The sequence below is a fragment of the Trachemys scripta genome, chromosome 4 (genome assembly GCF_013100865.1).
Source record: "Trachemys scripta elegans isolate TJP31775 chromosome 4, CAS_Tse_1.0, whole genome shotgun sequence".
NCBI classification, from domain to species: Eukaryota; Metazoa; Chordata; order Testudines; family Emydidae; genus Trachemys; species Trachemys scripta.
The window spans coordinates 52,046,698-52,069,834 of NC_048301.1; the positions used below are offsets into that span (position 1 = coordinate 52,046,698).

A 23,137-nucleotide genomic window follows, 5' to 3' on the forward strand; every position below is an offset into this window, starting at 1 on the left:
TGCGATCCTGGGACTCCATCACGGTTACCTGTGCTGATGAGCTCTGCGTGGTCACCTGTGCTCTCCACGCTGGGCAAACAGGAAATGAAATTCAAACTTCCGCGGGGCTTTTCCTGTCTACCTGGTCAGTGCATCTGAGTTGAGAGTGCTGTCCAGAGCGGTCGCAATGAAGCACTGTGGGATACCTCCCGGAGGCCAAGAACGTCGAATTCCGTCCACACTACCCCAATTCTGACCCGCAAAGGCCGATTTTAGCACTAATTCCCTCGTCGGAGGTGGTGTAAAGAAACCGGTTTAAAGGGCCCTTTAAGTCGAAAGAAAGGGCTTCGTCGTGTGAACGTGTCCAGGCTTAATTCGATTTAACGGTGCTAAAGTCGACCTAAACTCGTAGTGTGGACCAGGCCTAAAACATTTTGACTGAAATTGAAAAAAAAAAAAAAAAGCCATCTGCAGCAGATACACGTGGCATGTAAAATTTCAGCTCAAACAGTTGAAATTTGGCAAAGTTGAAAGCCACTGAAAACAGGTTTTATAATGAGTGTGTCATCAATCTTAGTAATAGGTGCTTCTACTAGTCCCACATACAATTCTTCATACAATATCCTTTGTATTCTGTGGTTTAAGATACTCATAGATAACTTGGTGGTTTTTACTGTTCTAGCTATACTGATGACATTAGAATTTGGTATAAGAGAACTCAGATTTCTCAGACAATTCCTATAAAATATATCATAATACAAGTTAAAGAGAATTTTCTAAATAAATAAAATAAATATTAATAGAATGGCTATCCTACTTTAACAGTAAAATTATATTCTACTATATTGATGGTAGTGGGAAAATGTCTGAATCAACTAAGAATCTTCCTTACTGAGAGTGAGGAGAGACTAATTAAAAGGGAAATAGGGTGTCTCGTGGAAAATTTGGGGATACATCTCTAAACTTCCGCTGCTGCTGCAACAAAATTTTTGTGTTCTCTCCTGGTTACTGTGGGACCGGGAAAGCCCTCAGTAGTGAGTGATGGGTGAATTTAAAGAGAGGGCAATAGGCAGCTGGGCTCACTTGCAACCTTAAGTTACACAGAAGACTGCAATGCTTTGCTTAAGCCACAGTGAAAAACAGCGTAAAGGGAAACTGAATTAAATCAATCCAATGAATAATGAATCCAATGAATGAACAATCCAGTCATCAAAAGTGTCTGAAAAAAGTTTTAACTGTTGAAAAACAATTTATGCATCGATAACTCTGTATAGCTCTTCTAGATAATACAAGTTTTTTTAAAAAACTAGTTATACATCTGTGCATGTGACATTAATCTGTTTTTATTTGCAGAGTGCATAATATTTAAAAAAAAAACTGTTCTCTTCTGTTTACCTTGAGATGTATGTGCCTTTTGTTTAAGTAGTATGCATTTGATGACACCATTCATGAAGAATAATTTGTACTTTATTTTCAAAATTCAGGCCCCACTGAAGTCAATTTTGCCATGGATTTTAATATGGGGAAGGATTTCACCCATTGTGTTTAATCTTAAGGATCTAATGCTGACAAAAAACTAAAAAAAAAAAAATCAAACCAAAGGCTAACTCAAGTATACCCTTTTTCTCCTCAGTAGCATGAATTAGGCTGTCAATTCAATCTTTTTTTTTTCTTTTTCTTTTTATGGTCCGATCTACAGTGTTATAAGGCATTATTTTATACATTGGATAATGTCTTGTTACTTTCAGATTTGAGCCATTTTTGCAAGTTTTACTTTAAATTGGTCTTACACAATAATTTTATACTTTGCTAAAGCATCTGTTTGCAGTTGGTAAACATGGAGTTTGCACAGTGTATTGTGAATTAAGCTTACAGTCCCTAATTAACATTTCTGTTATCTACCTGCTGGCATTCCCATGATGATTACTAAACACTGATGTGCAGAAAGAAATTGAAAGCTTTGGAACTCATTTTTCATATTGAGAAATTTATATCTTTATCATTACAAGCTAAATGTCTGTGGGTGCATTGTGAAGAGGGAAGCTATGCAAAATATGGTAAGCTAAATATCTGGTAGACAGAATTGATGTTGTATTTCCCATATAGTAGTGAAACTTAATACAAATATATATTTGAATCTTGGAAGAACGATAGTATAGATGTATTTTGGCTCTGATATTCGTAACTATTAAAATAATTTAAATATAAAGTTTGATGTCAAGGATTTTTTAATAAACGGAGGATTATAAGTATAGGTATTTGTCAGATTTGTAAATTAAGTAATAATATGGTGGTTTGAGTTGGTCTGAAATGTGATATAAAGATTATTTGAAAGGATACTATTTCAGTCATTAGAAAAAGTATTTTGTAGTCAGTTTTACTGGGTATTTTGTTCATTTGTTTTCCAAAGACAGGCAAAGATGGTCACTACTGAAAGTGGGTGCTGCAAAAGAGATCATTGTGGTTCTCTGAACCTGAAGTTTGTTCTGAACCAGCCTTGGCCCACCTTACATTAGAGCAGGATAATGGCTGCAATAAATTGTTATCCCATTTAACTCCAGTTAGGAGGAGACATTGGTGATTGGTATTTCTTTACAGTTTTATTTATTTACAAAGAACACACAAAGTCCCGTGTCTCTGAACGCGGAAGGAATCAAATACCAGAAAACACAGCAGCAAAACCACTCTTTTTAGTTGCAACCCCAACCTAAAAATCTGTCCCCAAGCTTCTTCCACAGTCATACATTGTGCTTTCAGCTGGCTATCCGTGTAGCTGTCTGATGCTCTGTGTTCTCAAATCCTTCACAGAGAGAGCCACACCTACACCCTTCCCCTTCCCCAAACAGTACTCAGCAAAGCCCCTGTATCCTCTCAATCCAAAACTCCCAGGAGGTTCACATACTCTTTTTGTTTTAGGTGGAGGCCTGTGGTTAATTTATCTTTATAGTTCTGTTAATTGAAGGGTTTGTTCACACCCATTAATCTCATCCAGGTTTGTGATTAATGCAGTTACCAGTGTCTCTGAGCATAATGGTAGACAGGCTGCTGATGGCTCCCAAAGGCCTATCTGCCAGCTGGGATTTTTCAAAATGCACTCTGTTCCAGTCACACCATCTCTCTGTCCCCAGTGCCAGGAGCTACCTAATGGGGACAGTTGCATTGGAGCTGGCTGTTCCAGATGGGGACTGGGGAAATCCTTAGAGAGGGAGATCCAGATACTTTCCAGTCCTTGCACAAGGACCAGATCAGTTTTGGATTTGGCTTCAGCCAATCTGATTTATATTTATTGTATATTCAGTTGGCTTAGTATTATGTTTGCCTGTGATGTTGATATATGGGCACAAAATTAGTGTAGAATTTTTTTTTCTTCTGTAAAGATCTGGTGTGGGGGGGGGGTGTTTGTTTTGTTGAGTTGAGACTATATTATACAGTGAAGTAAGATCTTTTTATATTTTATCTAAGATCACGTGTACAAAGATATCAAATAAATGTCTGATCCATATTGTATTGGCAGTCTACCTTTTGCCTTATTGGAAGGGGATGGATCCAAGAGGTCTTTTGCATCTTTAATTATGCGATCCTAATGTTAATAAGGTGAAATACAAAAAGCTGTTGGGCTCTGGACATATTTTCAGTAAGCCAGAGTTGCTGAAGGACTTAATGTAAGCTCTATGGTATATTGATTTTATGAAATATTTGCTGTTAACAATCAGTGCTTTAGATGAATTCTTGTTAACCACCATTGCATAAACTGCAGATTGTAAATAAAAGGCGAAGGGACTGTTTGTTAGAAAACTACTATTAAATACCAGGTTTCTTGAAACAGTACCTCTAAATATTTTTGCCTATGCGCTTCTCTGTACTGAAGACCTGTTATCAAGCAGTTTTGTTGTTGCATTGGTGACAGCAGCTGAAAAGGTGTAAAATAACATGGTATTTAACCTGAATTTATTCTTTAGAATTACTGATTATATTTTTGTGATAATTTATATTCTATCGCACAACTTTTTTGGAATGCTAACATGGCTGGAGAAAAGCTAAGGTAGTATAGAGACCGCTCCTTTAGAGAAATCCTCACCAACAACATGATTGTATCATCCTGGAAAAAATATATTAAACATAGAATTGGTTGGAAAATTCACTTTGGTATGACTGCAATATAGCTTGTACTACTAAATGCATCTCTCTCTCTCTCTCTCTCTCTGTCTATATTTTTAATTCACTATATCCTTGTCCTCCTGTAACTGTCCACCATGCCACCATTCTTTACTTCATCAGGCATTTTTTTAAAGCCCACTCTTACAAGGCCTTGTGTATTCTAAGCTTAGGGGAAATATCTCACTGTTGCCTGCCACTGGTGTCGCTTCAGCAGTAATTGCAGTGGTAGGAGTATTAGTGTAGAGGTTTATTTCTTGCTATAGTCTCAGACTGCAGTCAGTTTTTTTACTCTGGTATTCTCTAGACCTGATTTAGACTACACAGTAGTAAAAAAGCTAGTGCCTTGATTGCACTAAGCTTCCACTCTTGCTACCACTGATGGAGTTGCACCAATCGTTATACAATAGTGGGAGAGGTTTTTAAACAAAAATAATAATAAAAAAAAACACTAAGGAAAGCATAGCTCAAGAGGCCTATAAACTTTCCCTTTCCTCCAATTAAGTATCAATAGTACAGATGTGAAATTGAGAGTGCAAGTGATATTTAAAAATCAATAAAAAGTAGAACAAACGAGACATTTCTGTCTTCACTGCTTAGTTTTATTTTTTTGTTGTATCCCATTACTTTTTCCTCAACTGTATTTTTCTGTTTAGATAACTCCCTGAAGACTGGGACCTTGTCTGCTTATGATTATGGAAAGCACCTAGTACACCTTATTATAAATAACCATGTATCTTAAGGGCATGCAACCTAAAAAAAGGGGCAGCAGGGAAAGATCATGGCTACTGACAAGACCCTTTACTCCATGTTAAGCACCATTATAGTCATCACCAAAATCTTTTTCATAAATAGTTCCAGAGTGCCAAGGACCCAATGATCCAGTGGACACTGGTATTTTATATTTTTCAGGACCACAATGGAGCTGAGCTGATCCTGCCAACTTCCTCTACGTTTTCTGGGACCATGAAAGAACTGGCAACCCTACCTTTTAATACTGATTTATTTTTAGTTCATTTATGAAAACTATTCAACAAATCCCAAGATCAGAGAGTAATTTGTAATAATTTGTAAGCCACTGTTAAAAAGAAATTAAAATGAATAGCGCTTCTTAACACTGACAGTTTTAAATTGCTATTGTTTGCATCAGTTTAATATTTGAATATTAGCATGGGATCATCAGAATTAAATATGAAAAGACCTATTGAGTCATCTAGACCTTCCCCCTTTAAAAGATATATACACCTGAGGAAATTAATGTATTTTCTGTACATTTAAAGACTTGAAATTATGACTATATAGTGAGGGTATTTTTGTACTTTCTGTATTTTCTGTTAATTTGTCTTATTTAGATAAGTGCCATTTAAAATATATCTTGACATGTAACTTTTTTGTGATTTAGTTCACATAGTAATGTAAGATTGTTTGTTTGTATTTCTACTCACTTTTTTTCTGAAGTAAATTTTCATTTTGTTAAATATAAGCCTGTGTATTAAGTTGTGTATTGCACAAATACGTTTAGGACCCAATCCAATTCCTGTTGAAGTAATGAGAATCTTTCCTTTGGCTTCAATAGAAGTTGGATCAGACTCTTAAGCCAGAGCTGTCTATAGCCAGCTTTTGCACTGTATTAGTCTGTTGTATTGAGAATGATCTGCTACATCAATAAAGCCCTGGCTTCTTTGTACAATGAAAGTCTATGGAGAGAAGGGGTTACCATGAAATATTGTTTAATCATATTAATCATTTAATCATCATAAACAAGATGAATTATTTTTTCATCAAAATTTTTGTTACTTAACAGATATATAAATAACTGGATTCTGTTTTGTTTTTGAGCTTGTTTGGCCTGCTTGTGAGACTAAATAGAGGAAGCTGGGATGAGAGCAATAGACATTTTTCTGGATTCAAGATTTTCCCTAGTTAATATGCACGCTGTAGAAGGTTAATTCAAGAGTCTGATTTTTTTTTTATATGTAAGGTAGCATATCTCAGATTTAATACTTTTGTACTATTGTCTAATTATTTGTAGTTCTAAAGAAAACACTTAACTGCCAAGAATTACAAAAACATAAAATATTAAGCATTACTTCATGCAGATAGCTTATTACATTGGTCCTCTGTCTGCACTGGCTGCCTGTTTGTTTCTAAGGGTGGTTTTAAAGGTATTTTGTTTTTGACCTTTAAGTCCCTGAATAGTTTGGGACTTGGCTGTGTGAGGGACCATCTCTCTTTTTAGGTGTTACCACCACAGTTACCATCAGGAGAGGTGCTTAAGCTACCAAGACCCTCATTTAAAAGACTCTTAGTGAATTTTCCATGTTAGGTCAAGGGACTCTATAACCAGCTTGCCATCCTGATCTGCCAGAGCCTAGTTTTGTTAGCATTCAGAGCACACAAGTCTATCTTACTCGCTGCCTTTTCCTGAGGTTAGTTGAGGATTATTGAGGGCTTATAATTTTTATTGTATTTTATTTTATTCTTTTTTTTTAGGTGAGTATTATTCTGTTTTGGGTTATTTGGCTTCAACTGGTTATATTTTGTGACTTGTTTTTCTATATTTTAAATATTGTAAAAAACCCATTTCTTTGATATCTGGGGTCTGTACACCTGGGCTTTTGGTTTGAAAATGTGATCCTGGAACATCAGATCTTATATTAATTTAAATATGTCTCAGCATAACCAGTATGAATAAAAGTTGGTGAGAGATGAATTATGTACTTGCTGACATTTCAGTTTGACTGGCAGAGGAGGATAAAGTGTGTAAATTGCATATTTCCGTGTTCACTTTTGATTTTTTTAAGTTCTGTTTAGAACTTTACCTTTGTTTTTAATAATTATTTGATAATTGCAGTTGATAATATACCACATTGCTTTCTATCATGTTTCTGTAATTTGTGTTTTTTCCCCAATAAATGCCCCTGTACACACACACTATTTTTTGTAGATAAACTACATTCTTCTTTTGTTTTTTTTATTTTTCAAATCTGCAGATTGGATTTAGTGTTGCATTTATAATGTTGAGTGGACTTGTTCTCTGTCTGTTCTTGTATCAGAGAACTTCATATTGAATTTTTAGTGATTTGTTTTACTGAACTTATTGAAAAGAAGTTTGTGTAATTTGCTAAAAAAGTTTGCAGAATTAGACAGTTACAGTATAATGCACTTTTATGCTTCTAATCTTAAAAATCAAATGTAAAAATATCTTAACACTAGTTCTAGAATGCATAAGAGACATTAACTGTTCCTCTAATTACTTGTCTATTTATAGTTTACTATCTTGTTAAATAATTTTCATTTAGATAAATGAAAAAAGTTAGAATTTTTAAATATCAGACTGTATTTTCTTATAAAATTGCACTCTGTTGAGTTAAAAATGTTTGAGATGTATTTGCAAGAAAATTTAGTATATTTGTATATTTTTATTTAAATGTAATTTTGATCCTAATTATTTGATTTGTAATGTTTAAATATATTTTTCTTTCTTAATAACAACAGCCAGTGACTATGAGAACAATATACAACAGTATTGTGGTAGTGTTCACCTTGTACTATGCACTTCCACATGGCTATGCGGACAAAATTCCCTATCTTGAAGATTTCACACTAAGAAAGAAAAGCAACTTACAAAAGTAGGTGGAGAGTGATAAAACATGCAATGAAAAATATAAACTTCTTTGAATATAAATACACATCAACAATACCCAATACCCTTCAGTCTAGACAGTGTCAATTAGTGAACTTTGTGTAGGTGTCTTGGCATGGGTCTTTAGGAGAGATTTGAAGAAGTTGTATCCGGTCAGGTCTGCCCTACAATATTTTGCTGGTATAGCTGTCCTGTAAGGGATGTGATGAGAGGAGATTTAGGTCAGACATAGCTGTACTGGCAAAAGCTGCTAGTGAAGACAGTTATACCTGCAAGACTGTGCTTTTGACAGCATAGCTTGTTTCACTTGAGGGGACTGGAATAAGCTGTGCTGGCAAAAGCTGCGTCTACACTAGAAGTGCTTTGCCAGAATAGCATTCCGATATACCCATACTGGCAAAGCCCTTCCAGTTGAGACCTGGCTCCAGATCAGTCCAGGATGGGTGTTCCATGCATGAGGATCCTGACAGCAGAATTGGGTTAATGCCTTTAATCTTCTTGGGAGATGCTGTATGTTTCATTATAGAGCAAATGTACTGTAGCTCCACCACAGTGTAAAGAAGCCTGCTGTTAACAGTGTGCGAGTCTCAATGTAGAAATCCTTTCAGGAGCTCTGAGTGTTTAAAACAGAAAAAACAGTTGTCTGCTTTGCTATTGAGGAGTGCAGTCTTAAAGAATTAAAAAAAAGTCTTCCAGGCAATATTAAGAGTATATCCTTCATTTTATATGGAGCATATCCAATTCCTACTATCCAGGCCTAAAATCTCAGCTGGCTGCTGTGGAAATCTACACGGGAAAGAGAGAAGAAACCTCCCTGCCCAAGGTCATGGAGTGACAGCAGAGCTGTTGCAGGAGGCCATTCCAGCCTAATTAAAGGAATCACTGATATGGGTTTTGGCAGAGAGGATGTAGTACTCAAGGCCCCATGCAGTGCCTCTCCTTTCTATCTCAAAATGGCCCCAAGAGCTACCATCGAGGGAGCCATAAGAGGCCTGGAATCCTTAATGAATGACACATGCATCCCCGGCACAGTGTCCCAAACCTGCCAATCCTGTACAGCACAAACTAGGGGCTTGTCTACACTACAAAATTAGGTCAATTTAACTTAGGGCAACCTACATTCACTGCAGTAATTCAGTCGGCTGTTAGTGTCCACACTACCTTCCTGCTGGTGAAGTGTGTCCTTACCAGAAGTTTTTGCACCAACTGAAGGGCATTTTGGAGCACTGACAGCCATGTGGGGCTCACATCTGGAGCCCACCATCTGGCTGTGGTGACAGCCCCATCCATGAGTCCCCTGCAGCTCAATTTCACAGCACAAACAACAGTGAAACTGTCATTCTTGTCAATTTTATGCTACTATTGTCTCTGTTCAGAGCTGCTGCACTCTGACCTCTTGGAGACAGCTGGGCTGGAGTAGGGAGCCTGGGCAGCAGCCAGACTGGGAGCCCTGAGCCAGGCACCCAGGAGGCAGCAGGGAGAAGGGAGCCTGAGCAGCAGCCCACAGGGAGCAGGTAGCCTGGGAGCCTGGGGGGCAACTAGGCTCCACCTGGAGCCCCCCCACCCACCCTGGGGTGACAGCCTGAACTTCCAGCCAAATGCAGGGTTCACAGCAGGGAAACTTGGAGCCTTTCTTGTTAATTTCATGGCTCCAGCACAGCTGTGAAATTGGCAAGACACTGCATCGCCCTAACTATACTGACATAAGCCCTACGCCTCACCTACTATGTCAGTGTAGTAGGGCACTTACATCAGTGACAGGCTGTAGTGTGCATACTGAAATAGATCGCTGTAAGCTGCCTTTTATCGACCTAACTCTGTACTGTAGACCGAGCCTCTATTACAGTGCCAAAGAACTCACTTCACTTGCAGAGGTAAAGGTAGGTGTGGATCTTTTAAAAATGAAATAAGGCATATAGGGGATCCAGAAATAATGACAGTAAATGTTAGAGTCAGTTCACTGTTTTGTAGAGATTTTTAATCTGTCAGCTAATTGTTATTTTCTCAAACACAACTAAATATAGGATCTGTGTAAAAAAACAAAACAAAAAAACCTATTTTTCAGTTTCACTTTTATACTCCCAGTCTAAGCCAAGACCAGAGAAACTAATGCTTTTACACTTCATGTTGCTAATGTATTAATCTATAATACTCTGCTTTTGTTTGTTTGTAAAAAAGGATCCAAGATCCAGACAACAAATCATTGGGTTTACCTCACCTTGCTTCTGCTTTCTCAGTATTCTGCTTCTATTTAATAATTTATGACAAAAGGTGTCATCCAAGATTCCAGTACATTACAATCAAACACTTAGACCATATTTAAGAGTTTAGAAAGCTTTAAAGGGAGACTAGGTCACTTATGGTCAAATGCTATAGATTATGCTACTTTACCATTGCAAGCTAGTAGAGTGGAATAGTGAAATTTTATGGCAACCTTTTATCTACAAACACAGATAGGTTAGCAGTTAAAGAACCCTATGTCTTTATTCCCTGTCAGATTGCTGTGATTTTTGAATGACGTACAGTTGATGGAGGAGTAGGGGAAGAGGTCAGAGTACCAGTGGTGATTCACTCTGAATCAGACTGACTGCAGCATAATGAATTTTTACATTCCTATGCTGAAGTGATGACAGACTTACTGTAAACGTAATTCCTTTTCTCTACCATAACATCAGCAAAGTCTCATCTATTATAACTGTTCCAAATGATGAATCCAGCTTTCCTTAATTCTATTTCACACTTGAGTTTAATTTCAGTATGAGAAAATTTCCAGCTCTTTTGATGGAAAGGTCAATTGGACTTGTACTGACTTAGATGGCACTATGGGACAGTTTCAGGCAAGAGTCTAAAAATGCTGCAACTTCTCTGGCTGAATTTCATCCTGTTTTTGTTCATGAAATCTTTGTTATATTGGGAAGTTATATTTCACCACTTCTGGACCTCACCTGTCATGCCTGGGAAAGATTTGGGGGTCAGATTTGGGTTTATAATTGACAGTTAAAGTTTTCCTTTGGAAAACCAGGTTGCTAGTTGCCCTTGCATATCAGTGGTAAAGCCCCTGTTCAAAAATCTACCTTTTTAATATTAATGACCTTATTATTCATAACACTGTTCAAAACCTCGCATTTTTGAAGAAGTTTATTGATAAATTGTGGATGTAATATCCCCTCTTGCCCTGACTGATGTTCTTGTCAGCCTTGTCTTTCATACTGTTAGTCTCAAAGATTTGTTGATTCACCTGTGGAGCCTTCCAGGCTAAATAGAAAGGCAGTTCAATTAGCTCATTATTTCTTTTCCAAGGCTCAAAAATGATAGAGAGTACCTTCTCTGCATCTAACAGTTCTTGTATGAAGTGTTCCTTAGGATTCTGTCTACTGTGCCTCCTGTTTAATGTATGGCCAGTAGGAGTCATGAGAAGTTTTGAGATACTGAGTCATCTCCTTTTTGTGGAGCCCAAGTACCGTAATGTCTATTTTCCCAGTGCCTTACAAATATGGATGGGAGAGAACTCTTAGACCCAACCTATATAACTGGGCAGGGATACTGGTAGGTATAGCTAACCATCAAAGGTTAGAATTCTGAGTGTCTTCCTTTGAAAGTGTTTGTCAAACCTTTGCTCATACTATTCACAGTCACACATTGCTGCTACTGGATTCTCAGGCAATGTCTATGACACACATTTTCTTTTACAATTGACCCAGTGGCTGTGACTGTTTCTCTCTGATTTGGACCTTGCTGTTGTGACCAATCCTCTGTAAAATGAAAGCTGGAATAATTGCAGTGCCTTCCACTTGGACTACCCCTGAAGACATACTGAAACTGAAGCTAGTAGTGAAAAAGTATTGTCTCAGCTGAGTGGGGTAAGCCATTATAAGCATGTAACACTAAAGCTTCGTGCTCTGCACCTGCTGCATTTTCAGTTTTAAGCATATTTCAGATTGTTGGTTATATTCTTTAAAGCTCTATATAGACTGGGACCAAGTTCTGAGAGATTACCTTTCTCTCTGTGTGTCTAGGCTTCCCATGTATCTATCTATCTGCTTATATGGCCCTCTTCATCACCTCTCATTTAACTAAAAGAAAAAACATTGAAGCAAAGCTCTTCCTTGGTCTCTCTTCCTTCTCTGCCTGCAGGAGCAGCTTGAAAATAGCATTGTCCCTCCCTCTTTTTCCTGCTTCTACCCCCATAAATGTGTGAGTAGTCCCGTGGAAAAGCTAAAATGAACAAATGGGTTTGGTATTTAGCTCTTGAGGCCATAAATTTTAGTGATTAGTGGGAGTGAGTTCCAATGTATGATATTTTGTCTCCTGAACTGATTGCCCTTCTCCCCCCCTCCCACCCCCGTTTAATAATTCTGGCCCAGCGTGGCTGTTGCTGGAGGTCATGACTGCACAGTGATACATGATTATTCAGATAACTAAGGCAAATAATATAAAAAACTTTAACCATAAGGGAAGAGACATTGAATTTAACTCAGTATTTGATGTGGAGCTAGTGTAGAGAATGGAACATCAGGATGATGTATTGTGACCTATATTGCTAAGCGGATGAACTGCTGCATTTTGTATCAGTTGAATTTTTTTTGGCTGTTTGACTTCATGCCCAGATATAGCGAATTGCAATAGTAAAGCATGGATGAAGGTCACAAATAACTGTGGCAAGATCTGTCTGATAGAATGGGCACAGTCTACTGACTAGTTACAGGTGGAAGTGGTGGTCTTTTACAGCCATTGGAGTTTAGTTAATCTGGTTTGCTCTTGCTATCTTTTCCTGGGTTTAAACATTCATGTCATTCTACGTATTAGACCTAGGCCTTTCAGGTCTGTTTCCTTTGAGAAGACCATCAGAGTCCAAACTTTAGGTCCAGTATTTCAAGCAAATCTTTGATTGGTTCCTCCTGATGCATCATTCTTCTTCATGTAGTGTCCCCATCGATGCTCACTTCAGGTGTGTGTGTGTGTGTGATGTGTTCAGTCACAGAGACTCTCCTCGAGACTGTCGCTCGATGAGCTGGGATACCACTGAGAACAACCCTCCTGCCAGAACAGGCGCCCCTCCACTCCTGTGTGGCTGAGTTAGACACTCCAGTCAGCACCAGCACAGACCCAGAGGTTGGGCCATGTCTCTCTGTAGTTCACTGAAACTGAGATTCACTCAGCCCAGGGGCTTCTCAGTTAACAGGGACTTTCCCAGCACCCAGTGTTCAGCCTTTCTGGGAGCCTGAACCCGAAATAAATCCATTTTAATCTGTATAAAGCTTATATAGGGTAAATTCATAAATTGTTCGCCCTCTTTAACACTGATAGAGATATGCACAGCAGTTTGCTCCCCCAGATATTAATCACTTATTCTGGGTTTATTAATAAACAAACGTGATTTTATTAAGTATAAAAATAGGTTTAAGTGGTTTCAAGTAATAACAGACAGAACAAATATCAGAGGGGTAGCTGTGTTAATCTGGATCTGTAAAAAGCGACAAAGAGTCCTGTGGCACCTTATAGACTAACAGATGTTTTGGAGCATAAGCTTTCGTGAGTGAATACCCACTTCGTCAGACGCATGTGGTGGAAATTTCCAGGGGCAGGTATAAATATACAGGCAAGAATCAGTCTAGAGATAATAAGGTTAGTTCAATCAGTTAACTGCTAGAAGAGGGCCTCATCTTCCCTATTGAACTAACCTTGTGGTAGGATGAACACACTCAGTAGATTATAAGCTTTGTAATGATACCTTACAAGAGAGCTTTTGCATAAAGCATATTCGAGTTACATCATATTCACATTCATAAGCATATTTTCATAAAGCATATTGAATACAATGTCACATGCGTCTCATGTGCCTTTTGATCAGACATTTTCATTAGCAGTGTCTGTTTGCCAGCAGCACATGCGTGGGCCAATCTCATGGTCCACACTGAGGCTATATCAGGTTGTGTGGACAAACAGCCTTCAGTTCCTTTTTAGCTGTCTCAGCATTAGATGGAGCTTATCATGCCTGCATTGTGTATGCCTCAACTGCCTGCTGTGTTTGTTCTACTTAGTTTATTTAGTTTACCTAGCTGGTTTGTTAGAGGTAGTTAGATGTCAGTTAGCAGCAATTAGTTACTGGCTATGAAAAGGATTGTTTTATTTCCTCTGGGGAAGTCACCCCCTGTGAGGGGCATGCCTGGTTCACTGGGATTTAAACATTGCCTCACATGTGAAGAGGCTCTCCCAGTCAGTGATGGACATTCTAAGTGCGTCCAGTGCCTGGAAGAGTCTCATGTTCCACAGAAGTGTAACTTCTGTTTGGCCCTCAAATCCAGGGCATGGAAGAACTGGGAAATCAAGCTGCAACTGTTAATGATGAAGTGCTCCTTTTTCCCCATGAGGCAGATCAGGAAAACCCTCTGTACATGCCCCAGAGATCTCTAAAGTTCCTAACAGGAAGAGTTCTAATTCCCCTCTTTAGGTGTACCTACCTTGAAAAGACCTCTCTGACCAGGTCAACAGCCTAAGAAACCTCACCTTCGAGGCTTGGTACTGTACCTCTGGTACCAACAAGGCAGGAAATCCTGCAGCTCTGTAGGTAAATATGGCTTACTGTACTGTACAGTACGGTATAGCAGAGATGGTCAAAGCAAATACAGACAATTGTATTATCGGATTTAACCCCTCTCCCAGCACCCTCATTGAGCTCTTTAGTACAGTGAAAGTCTGCATCTACATCAGAGCTGCCTGGGAAGTGCTGAAAACCACCAATACTATCGTGCATGGACAAGCATACTGGTTCATCGGTGCCAGAATTCCACATGGTGCTGCAGGACTTTAGGTGTCCAAAGGACTCATCGTTGTCTGCTAAACCACAGTTTCCATTGCTGCCAGGTACTGAGCATCTCTTGGCACTAAGAACCTCTGGACCCTTATATATCCCTGGTACCACCCCCACCCTTGGAGTTCCCCTGTTACAGGAAGAAAAGGACGATGATGGAGACCTCCCTTCAGTATCATCAGTTTCTCCTATGTACCCATATACGTCAGAGACAGGGAAGATGTCTGGGGGCCTCCTCACTCCTGGTAGGAGCAACCCAGGATACCATTCTCTCCCTCTTATGTTCCTCAATGGCCATATTGGGGTTCCAGGATCCCAGCTATCTCCCATTGGGATGATAAGGAGATTTAAGCTTCTCCTCACCAGCAACAGCAGGAAATGTTAGAGGACCCAAGGTAACCAAGAGACCAGGGTGGACAAAGAGGCCAAGAGACTGTCATCTCATCACCTTCACCAGATGAAGTGGTTTTATTTCATCATCCATCTATGGCCAATGATTTTTAGCAGTTTCAAGACCTCGTTAAATGGGCGGGCAGACTCCCTACAGATACCTCTTGAGGAGGTCAACGAATCGCAATACAAACTATTAAGATATTCTTCACTCAGCATCACCAGCCAGAGTTGCCCTTCCCATCAACAAGGCTCTGCTGGAACCTGCAAAAACTGTTGGACAAACCCCAGCTACAGTAACACCAAGGGGTTATTGTTTCCAGGGGAGGCTGAGCTTAATTCACTCAGCAAACAGGTGTCAATTCCTCAACAAGTCAAACGCTCCCTAGACTGGTGAAGGTCCATCACGATGTGTGGATGGAAGTCCCCTTCCTTCAACTGACACAAACAGTATCCGTAACCACAGATGCATCTCTGTTAAGATGGGGGTCAGACCTCGATGCTTTAACAGTACAGGACAGATTGTCACCTCAAGAGATCACCCTCCATATCAACTTGTTGGAACTCAGAGCAGTAAGAAATGCCTGCCTTCATTTTCTTCCTCTTATTAGATCTAGGTCTATCCAAGTTATTACAGACAACTTGGCCTTCATGTTCTATATCAATCAGCAGGGCGGATCGAGATCCCATTCCCTCTGTACCGAAAGAATAAGGTTATAGAACTGGTGCATAAAACATCGCATAAGAATTTCAGCAATGTATCTCCCAGCAAGGTAAAATGTCATAGCTGATGCTCTCAGCAGGTGTTTTAATCAAGACTATGATTGGGAGTTGGATTTCCAGTTTCTTGGCCTATTTCAGACTTGGGAATTTCCAGAAGTGGACCTCTTTGCCATATCAATGAACAAAAACTGCCATCTGTTCTGTTCAAAGGAAAGTGGGGGTCTAGGTCACAATTCCTTGGGGGATGCCTTCCTCCTCATTTAGACAAAGGCATTTCCTCCAATGCCTCAGATTCTCAAAATGATGAACAAAATCAAAAAGGACAAGACCAGAGTTATCCTAATCACCCCATTGTGGTAAAGGCAGGCATGGTTTCCTTATCTGTTTCACCTAGGTCTTTGTCCAGTGATAACTCTCCCAGTCACTCCTCAACTTCTCTCCCATGATGCCTGTCATCTGCTCCATCCCAGTCTGAGCATTTACCACTTCCAGGTGTGGTTCCTTGCTGGTTCACAGGGTTAAAGTGGCTCTGTTCTACAGAGGTACAACAGATATTAAATAGTAGGAAAGATTCTACCAGAAATATGTACCTTCAAAAGTGCAGAAGGTTTACTTACTGGTGTGAACTCCAGAATGCTGTTCTCATTCTTTCTCACTTCCACTTGTTCTGGAATACCTGCTGCAACTAAAGAAAACAGGTCTATCACTTAGCTCTCTCAAGGTTCATTTGGCTGCACTAATAGCTTTTAATGTCACTATTGAGGGGTTCTCTGTTTGCTTACCCTACAACTGTAGGGTTCATGAAATGTCTGGGTAGTCTTTTCCCACCAGTGAAAGAACACTCTCCAGTTTGGAACTTTAATTTGGTTCTTAAAAGTCTCATGAAAGCTCCTTTTGAATTAATGGCAACTTGGTCCTGTCTGAATCCGCCCATGAAAACAACCTTCTTAGTGGCTATTACATCAGCCCGCAGAGTCAGAGAGATTGGGGCCTTAATGGCAGACTCTCGTTTCATGGTATTCTACCAGGACAGAGTTTCCTTACTACCCTACTCCAGGTTTTATTCTAAAGTGTCTTCTGAGTTTCATCTGAATCAAATCATTTGCCTATCATTTTCTTTCCGAAACCACATATTTCCAACCTGGGGACATCTCTCCATTCTCTAGATATCAGGAGGGTGTTAGCCTTCTATCTAGCTAGGACTAAATCATGTAATAAATGTCCTAGATGATTCATTTTGTTTGCGGACAAATCTAAAGGTTCTACTGTTTAATAATAATAATAATATAATAATAGGTATATCTCCATATATTATTATATCTCATAGAACTGGAAGGGACTCTGAAAGGCCATTGAGTCCAGCCCCCTACCTTCACTAGCAGGACCAAGTACTGATTTTGCCCCAGATCCCTAAGTGGCCACCTTAAGGATTGAACTCACAACCCTGTGTTTAGCAGGCCAATGCTCAAACCGCTGAGCTACCCCTCCCCCCTGTTTCTGCCCATAGACTGTCAAAATGGATTTTAGGGTGTATTATTATATCTTGTGACAATGTTGCCAGCATTTCACCCTCTGCTGGTGGGTCTGCTCACTCAATGAGGTCACAATCTGCATCTATGAGTCTATTTAAAAATATCCCAGTATCTGAGATCTGCAGAACTGCTACATGATCTTCGGTACATGCTTTCTGCAGGCACTATGCCTTAGTCAATGCCTCTGGATCTGATGGAGACAATTGGCAATGTTCTTTCCTCTGTGCTGGACTCAATTCCAAAGTTCCTTCCTTCCTTATGAGGCTATTCCTTGGGAATTACCCATAAAGTGAAGTGGCGCATCCGTAAGGACACTACTCAAAGAAGAAAGTTTCCCTCACACTGGACAGTAACAGTATATCTTCAAGATGTGTGTTCTATGGGTGGGTGCTCCACTACTCTCTTATTCCCTTTTGCTTTGGAGGTCTCTGCTATGGAGTTTTATGGGAGAGAAGGAGCTGAGGGCGGTTTGCCCACACAGCCTGATACAGTTTTGATGCAGGGCACAAGGTGGTCAGCAGTGCATGCGCAGGCTTGAACAAACGCTGAAAATGAAAATATCCAATCCAACACATGTGAGTTGCACGCACACCCGAAGTGGAGCTCCCATATGGAGACACCTGAAAGAACTACAGTTACTACACAGGGTGAGGAATGTCTCCTTTTTTATAGCAGAGAGCAGGGTTTTTTGTAATTAAGCTTTTCTATTTTGAAGAGGGTGGGTTTTATTTATCTATTTATTTATTTATTTATTATTTATTTTTAGTGTTTTTAATGATATAAAGCACCAGGTACAGAGGTGACTTGTAGTATCAAAGATTAAAAATTAAAATAAAACCATGAAGAATATTGAGTATAGAATCCAGAATTGACAAGCATAGAACTTTTAGGACATACTGGCCACGCACTTATTCCAAGCTTCAGTTCACCAGAAATATGAAGTAACCTTCTCATTAAAGTCGTCTTTAGAATTACCAATAGTCCAGATATAAGTTGCTATGGGATATACATTATTTTTGCTATTAATTTGTTTCTGGTAGTACCTACAATATACTATGCACTGAATAAACCTAGAAGATGTGGCACTATGCATAATTCCAAAACCCACAAAACTGAGTTTATATAAAATATTAATTTTGATATAGGTTTCTCCCAAACTTCAAGATAGTTGGTATGAATCCAAAACAATAATGGAAGATGAGTTGCCATTTGGTATATCCTGAAATGGCCATACATGTTTTCTAATTGAAGCCCAGATATCACTATGATTTGATTCCATCTGCCAAAACACTTCCAACCAATGTTAAATATGTGCCCTCAAAACCCTTTTCAATCTAGGTTCCTCATTATCCTTTCCCCATAAATTAGCTAGTTGTTGAAGAAATCTATTGTAGCAGAGAATTTTTTTAGATTGTTTTTTATTTTTATTTTTACTTTGAAAATCAGTTCTGAAGCTTACAGATTAAGGACTGTAATTCCAAGAGTTATGTTTTTATTTCCTAAATTGACCAGCTTTGAAAAGGTTGTCCTTCAGAGGGTTATAATATAGTAACATAGTATTTAATTATCAACTCCTGTTTCCTTTAATGGTTTCTATAACAAGATCATAATTATCTTGAGTGAAATCATTGGCTGATATACTTTGGCAATCCATCTATGATTCACTCTTTGCAATTACTTTTATTTTGTGGAGAGATACATTCTAAGACAGTGTGTAGGCACATGCTCCCTTGACAGTTATCCTGATTCCAATCCAGGAATGTCTGCTTCCAGGACTCTAAGATTGATTTTAGTAGTTAAAGGCTCCCAAATGTTACCAATGAAAGACATTACAGGCAGACTTGCAATAAATCGTTTGTGAGCCCAAATTTGATGATCACCTTTAGATAAGTCAAATCCTTCCCTTCTGATGTTGTAAAATTAACAGCTGACAAACCCCATACTTGTTTGAGCAAGGCTTAGTGTTCGCTGAGTTTTAGGGGACTCAGATTAATATTTTTAAAACATAGTGTTTCTCTAATATCCTAATAGAAAATTTAAAAATAATGCATATCATAATAAATAATTCTTCTCCCTAAAGTTTTTGTAGTTTAGTAAGGCTTTCTGTAATGTGCTTTTATAAAGTAGTAACCATAAATATACAAAAACAAAACTAAATTAGTTTTTTTTACAAGTTTTACCATACAGTTAATTATTTTCATTTTTACCATGAAGTATTAAAATTCTGGTATATGAATTATATGTTTTTAATTTTAGATTAGTGGATCTGGTAGGGGGGCAGATCCATATAGAGACTTAAGCACTGCAACACTTACAGTTGTGACCAGTGTTCCCTCTAATTTTTTATGTCCATGTGCGGAATTAATTTTCTTATGTGCACCAATATGGGGTGAGGCTGTGGGGTTTGGAGTGTGGGAGGGGACTCGGGAGTGGGGTGTGGGTGGGTGCTGCCTCTGGGATGGGGCTGGGCATTAGGGGTTTGGGGTGTGGGAGAGGGATCAGGGCTAGGGCAGAGGGTTGGGGTGTAGAGGGGGGTGAAGGCTCCGGCTGCAGGTGAAGGCTCTGGGGTGCATGCTGCCCCGGGGCTGTGACATGGAGCGAGGACTCCACACAGCCCTCTTTTGGCCCAGCAGCTTGGGGCTGGAGGGCCTCTCCCCCAGCCGTGGGAGCTCTGGCTGGGCCGGGAGCAGGGCACCTCTCCCCCTGGCCACGGGAGCTCTGGCTGGGCTGGGCCAGGGAAGAGACGCCCAGAATGCATGAGTACTCTTATCTCTGGACTGTGGGATATTCTGAGGTGGGTCTGTCTCTGTCCCTTCTGTTGAAGTTCTTCCACTGTGTATAAATAATTAATATACATTGGGCCAGAGAGAGAGAAGGATTTTATAGAGTTAATAGGGCACTCACACAAGACATGGGAAACCCAAGTGCAAATCCCTGTGGAGAGGGGACGTGAATCAGGGTCTCTCACATCCCAGGTGAGTGCCGTATCCAAAGGGCTAAAGATTTTAAGAGAGGCTGCTACCTCCTCGGCCTCTGCTCTTTTGTGTGGCTTTAGGTTTGCTTTGAGAATACCTTCTGGATCAAACCCTGCAGGCAGGCAAGGGAATACCTAGATTGAGGATCCCATTGAAGCTTAGGTGTTGGATAGACACCTGCCTGCCTATACTGAGGCAGATGGGCTCATGCTAACTCATGCAGAAATTTAGGCACCTAGGGATGAAACCTCCAGAATTAGGGGGCAGCTGAGCAGGGATTTTGAATATCTCATTAGCACCTCGATGTTGGACTTGGGTGTCTAAAGTAGCAAAAAGGTGCCGAAGTCCTTTTGTGGATCTGGGCCTTAGATCATATAACTACATATGAATTACAAGAAAAGACATTGGGGTTTTTTGTTCGTTTTTGTTTTTGTTTTATGAGGACACTCACGGTATGTCTACACTGCAATAAAAGACCTGCAGCACTGAGTCTCAAAGCTTGGGTCAACTGACTCAGGCTCACTGGGCTTGGGCTGTTGGGCTAAAAATAGTAGGGTTGACATCCCATTCAGGATGAAGCCCGAGGGACTCAGGCTCTAGTCCAAGCTCTTTTTAGCCATGTAGCCTGAGCCCTGCAAGTCTTATCAGTTGACCTGCACTCTGAGACTTGGTGATGTGGGTTTTTTATTGCAGTGTAGACATACCTACACAGTCCATTCTCAAACATTAATAGAGATCACAGGTTTATTCACTAGTTGCTTTTTCATATTTGAATAACTTTGAAATAAAAGTGTTGCCATTTCGATCAAGGGCAAGGTATACTTGGATGTTTGGTAGTGTGTTATAGTTTGATAAAAGAGTGTGTTTGTCTTAATAGTTTTTGGTAACATCCTTGTTGAGGTATGTGACAAAGGTGGTGGAATCTCCTTCCTTAGAGGTTTTTAAGGTCAGGCTTGACAAAGCCCTGGCTGGGATGATTTAGTTGGGAATTGGTCCTGCTTTGAGCAGGGGGTTGGACTAGATGACCTCCTGTGGTCCCTTCCAACCCTGATATTCTATGATTCTATGAATCTATGAAATCAGTACAGTGTGTTATCTAATTATAGTATATCAAAGGAAGTAGGAGGCAATATAAAATGTTTGGAGCAATTATTTTCAGTCAAACTAAAATGTTGATTGGTAGTAATCCAAACCTTGCTTCTGGGAAGAGTTGATTAGTTTTCTTTTCATTTTTATATAAGCAAGATTGACAAATGTATTTCAGATGCTTTCCTGTGATAGAATATATGCTTATCTATTCGGTGACTGGAATATGAAAGTGGTATTAACTCACTTTGTTTCCCAGTACTTTATTAGACGTATTAAATCTAAATTACAATATTTCCTACTATTGAAATTAAGCTTAAGATTTGATCTATTTTTACTTTTTATGAAGTCCATGTAATTTGTGTTTTGCTTTTTCTTAATATTTCCTTCTCCCTTCGAGAGAGCCTAGTATTTAACATCTAATGCTTATGATCAGCCCATCAATTAAGGATTTGTTAATATCCTTGTCGTTGTGTGAAGTGACATTTTTAACTTTAGTAAAGGGAAGAGACTTCACAGATGGTAAAATATAAAACATTAAAAACCTAGCAAACAAAAATTGCAGACATCGAGTATAGCTTTAAATTTTGTGTTCATTGTCAAGGTGTTTGAGGTCAGAATGCTTTTATCTGGAGGAGCAGGAGCTTGGAAAAATGAGGCATCTCATGCCTAAAATGTGATTTGCAAGTCTAAACATAAGAAACCTAAAATGATCAGAATAAAGTGCTGAATGAAAGCTGTGTAGGAAAGGGCACAGAGCACATTATGAGTGTAAAACTTAATTTTATTTTGATTTCTGTAGTTTTAGCATTCTGCACATAATATGGATCACCAATTCCTATTTTAGTTGTTGTTTAGTTATTGTTCCTGAAAGAGAACAAATGAGCCACTGTTCAAGATTAGAGTTAACAGGGAAAGATAACTTTTATTTTCTCAAAAAAATGTGTGTTCACTTTAAACCAATGTTGGTTGTTGTTTTTTTTAAATACACTATGCATTTCTGGAGAAAATAACAATTACCTGTATCTTTAGGGCCACCTCTTGTCTGTAGCTTTGGACAGAATAATGTCTCCAGCATAGAGCATGCTAAATGGGAGCTAGCAGTCTAACAATTCTAGACCTGCAGATAAAATAATATATTTTATATTCTTGATAGGTTGAATGTCCCTCTTATTCTAGTATTTCACTGACACACCACTTCTTTTGAAATATCATATTAACGTACTCCTTTTAATAGCTCTCTCTCACTGTAATTTGCTTGATGATACTTTAATTTATTCACTATAATTGTGCTTTTACACCTCTTCTTGTTTTTTTGTTTGGTGACTTACTCTGTATAATATATAATGGTATTTAACTCTGTAAAGTTCTTTGAGATATTGTTTGAATGGAAAATGCTATGGAAAGTGAAATATTTTTCTATGTTTACTTCCTGAGAAATAGAACCTGTGGCCAAAATGAATGTAAGTGATGTAAATGTTGTACTTTAACTCCCACTTAATAATAATAATAATTATTATTATTTATTATTATTAAAGTTGCATAAGTGACATAAGGATAAAACACATGACAGAGATAAGATAAGTAAAGTAGAGTTAAGGATGTTTAGGTGCCTTTGCTGTACCATACCTTAGCATGTTTGGATTTCTTTTTAAGTTTATCCTTGAATCTGAATTTCCTGGATTTGTAATGCTTGTTTTGTTTTGGGGATAATTGCAGCTTCTCTGTAATGTGTTTTATCCTTAAACTATTGCTATGTAGCAACAGAGGGTCCTGTGGCACCTTTAAGACTAACAGAAGTATTGGGAGCATAAGCTTCCGTGGGTAAGAACCTCACTTT

The 23,137-nt window shown here is 39.0% G+C and overlaps 1 protein-coding gene and 1 long non-coding RNA gene across 7 annotated transcripts in view; both read left to right on the plus strand.

Moving 5' to 3' along the window:
* Window positions 1–9,266, plus strand: part of LOC117876646 — a 67,615-nt gene extending 58,349 nt beyond the window's left edge. Inside the window, exon 3 of the long non-coding RNA XR_004645504.1 lies at window positions 5,047–9,266. This is a non-coding gene — a long non-coding RNA (uncharacterized LOC117876646). The remainder of the gene's footprint in view (window positions 1–5,046) is intronic.
* The window catches only part of NOVA1 (NOVA alternative splicing regulator 1), a 236,089-nt gene that overhangs the window by 75,377 nt on the left and 137,575 nt on the right, over window positions 1–23,137 (plus strand). The window lies entirely within an intron of this gene.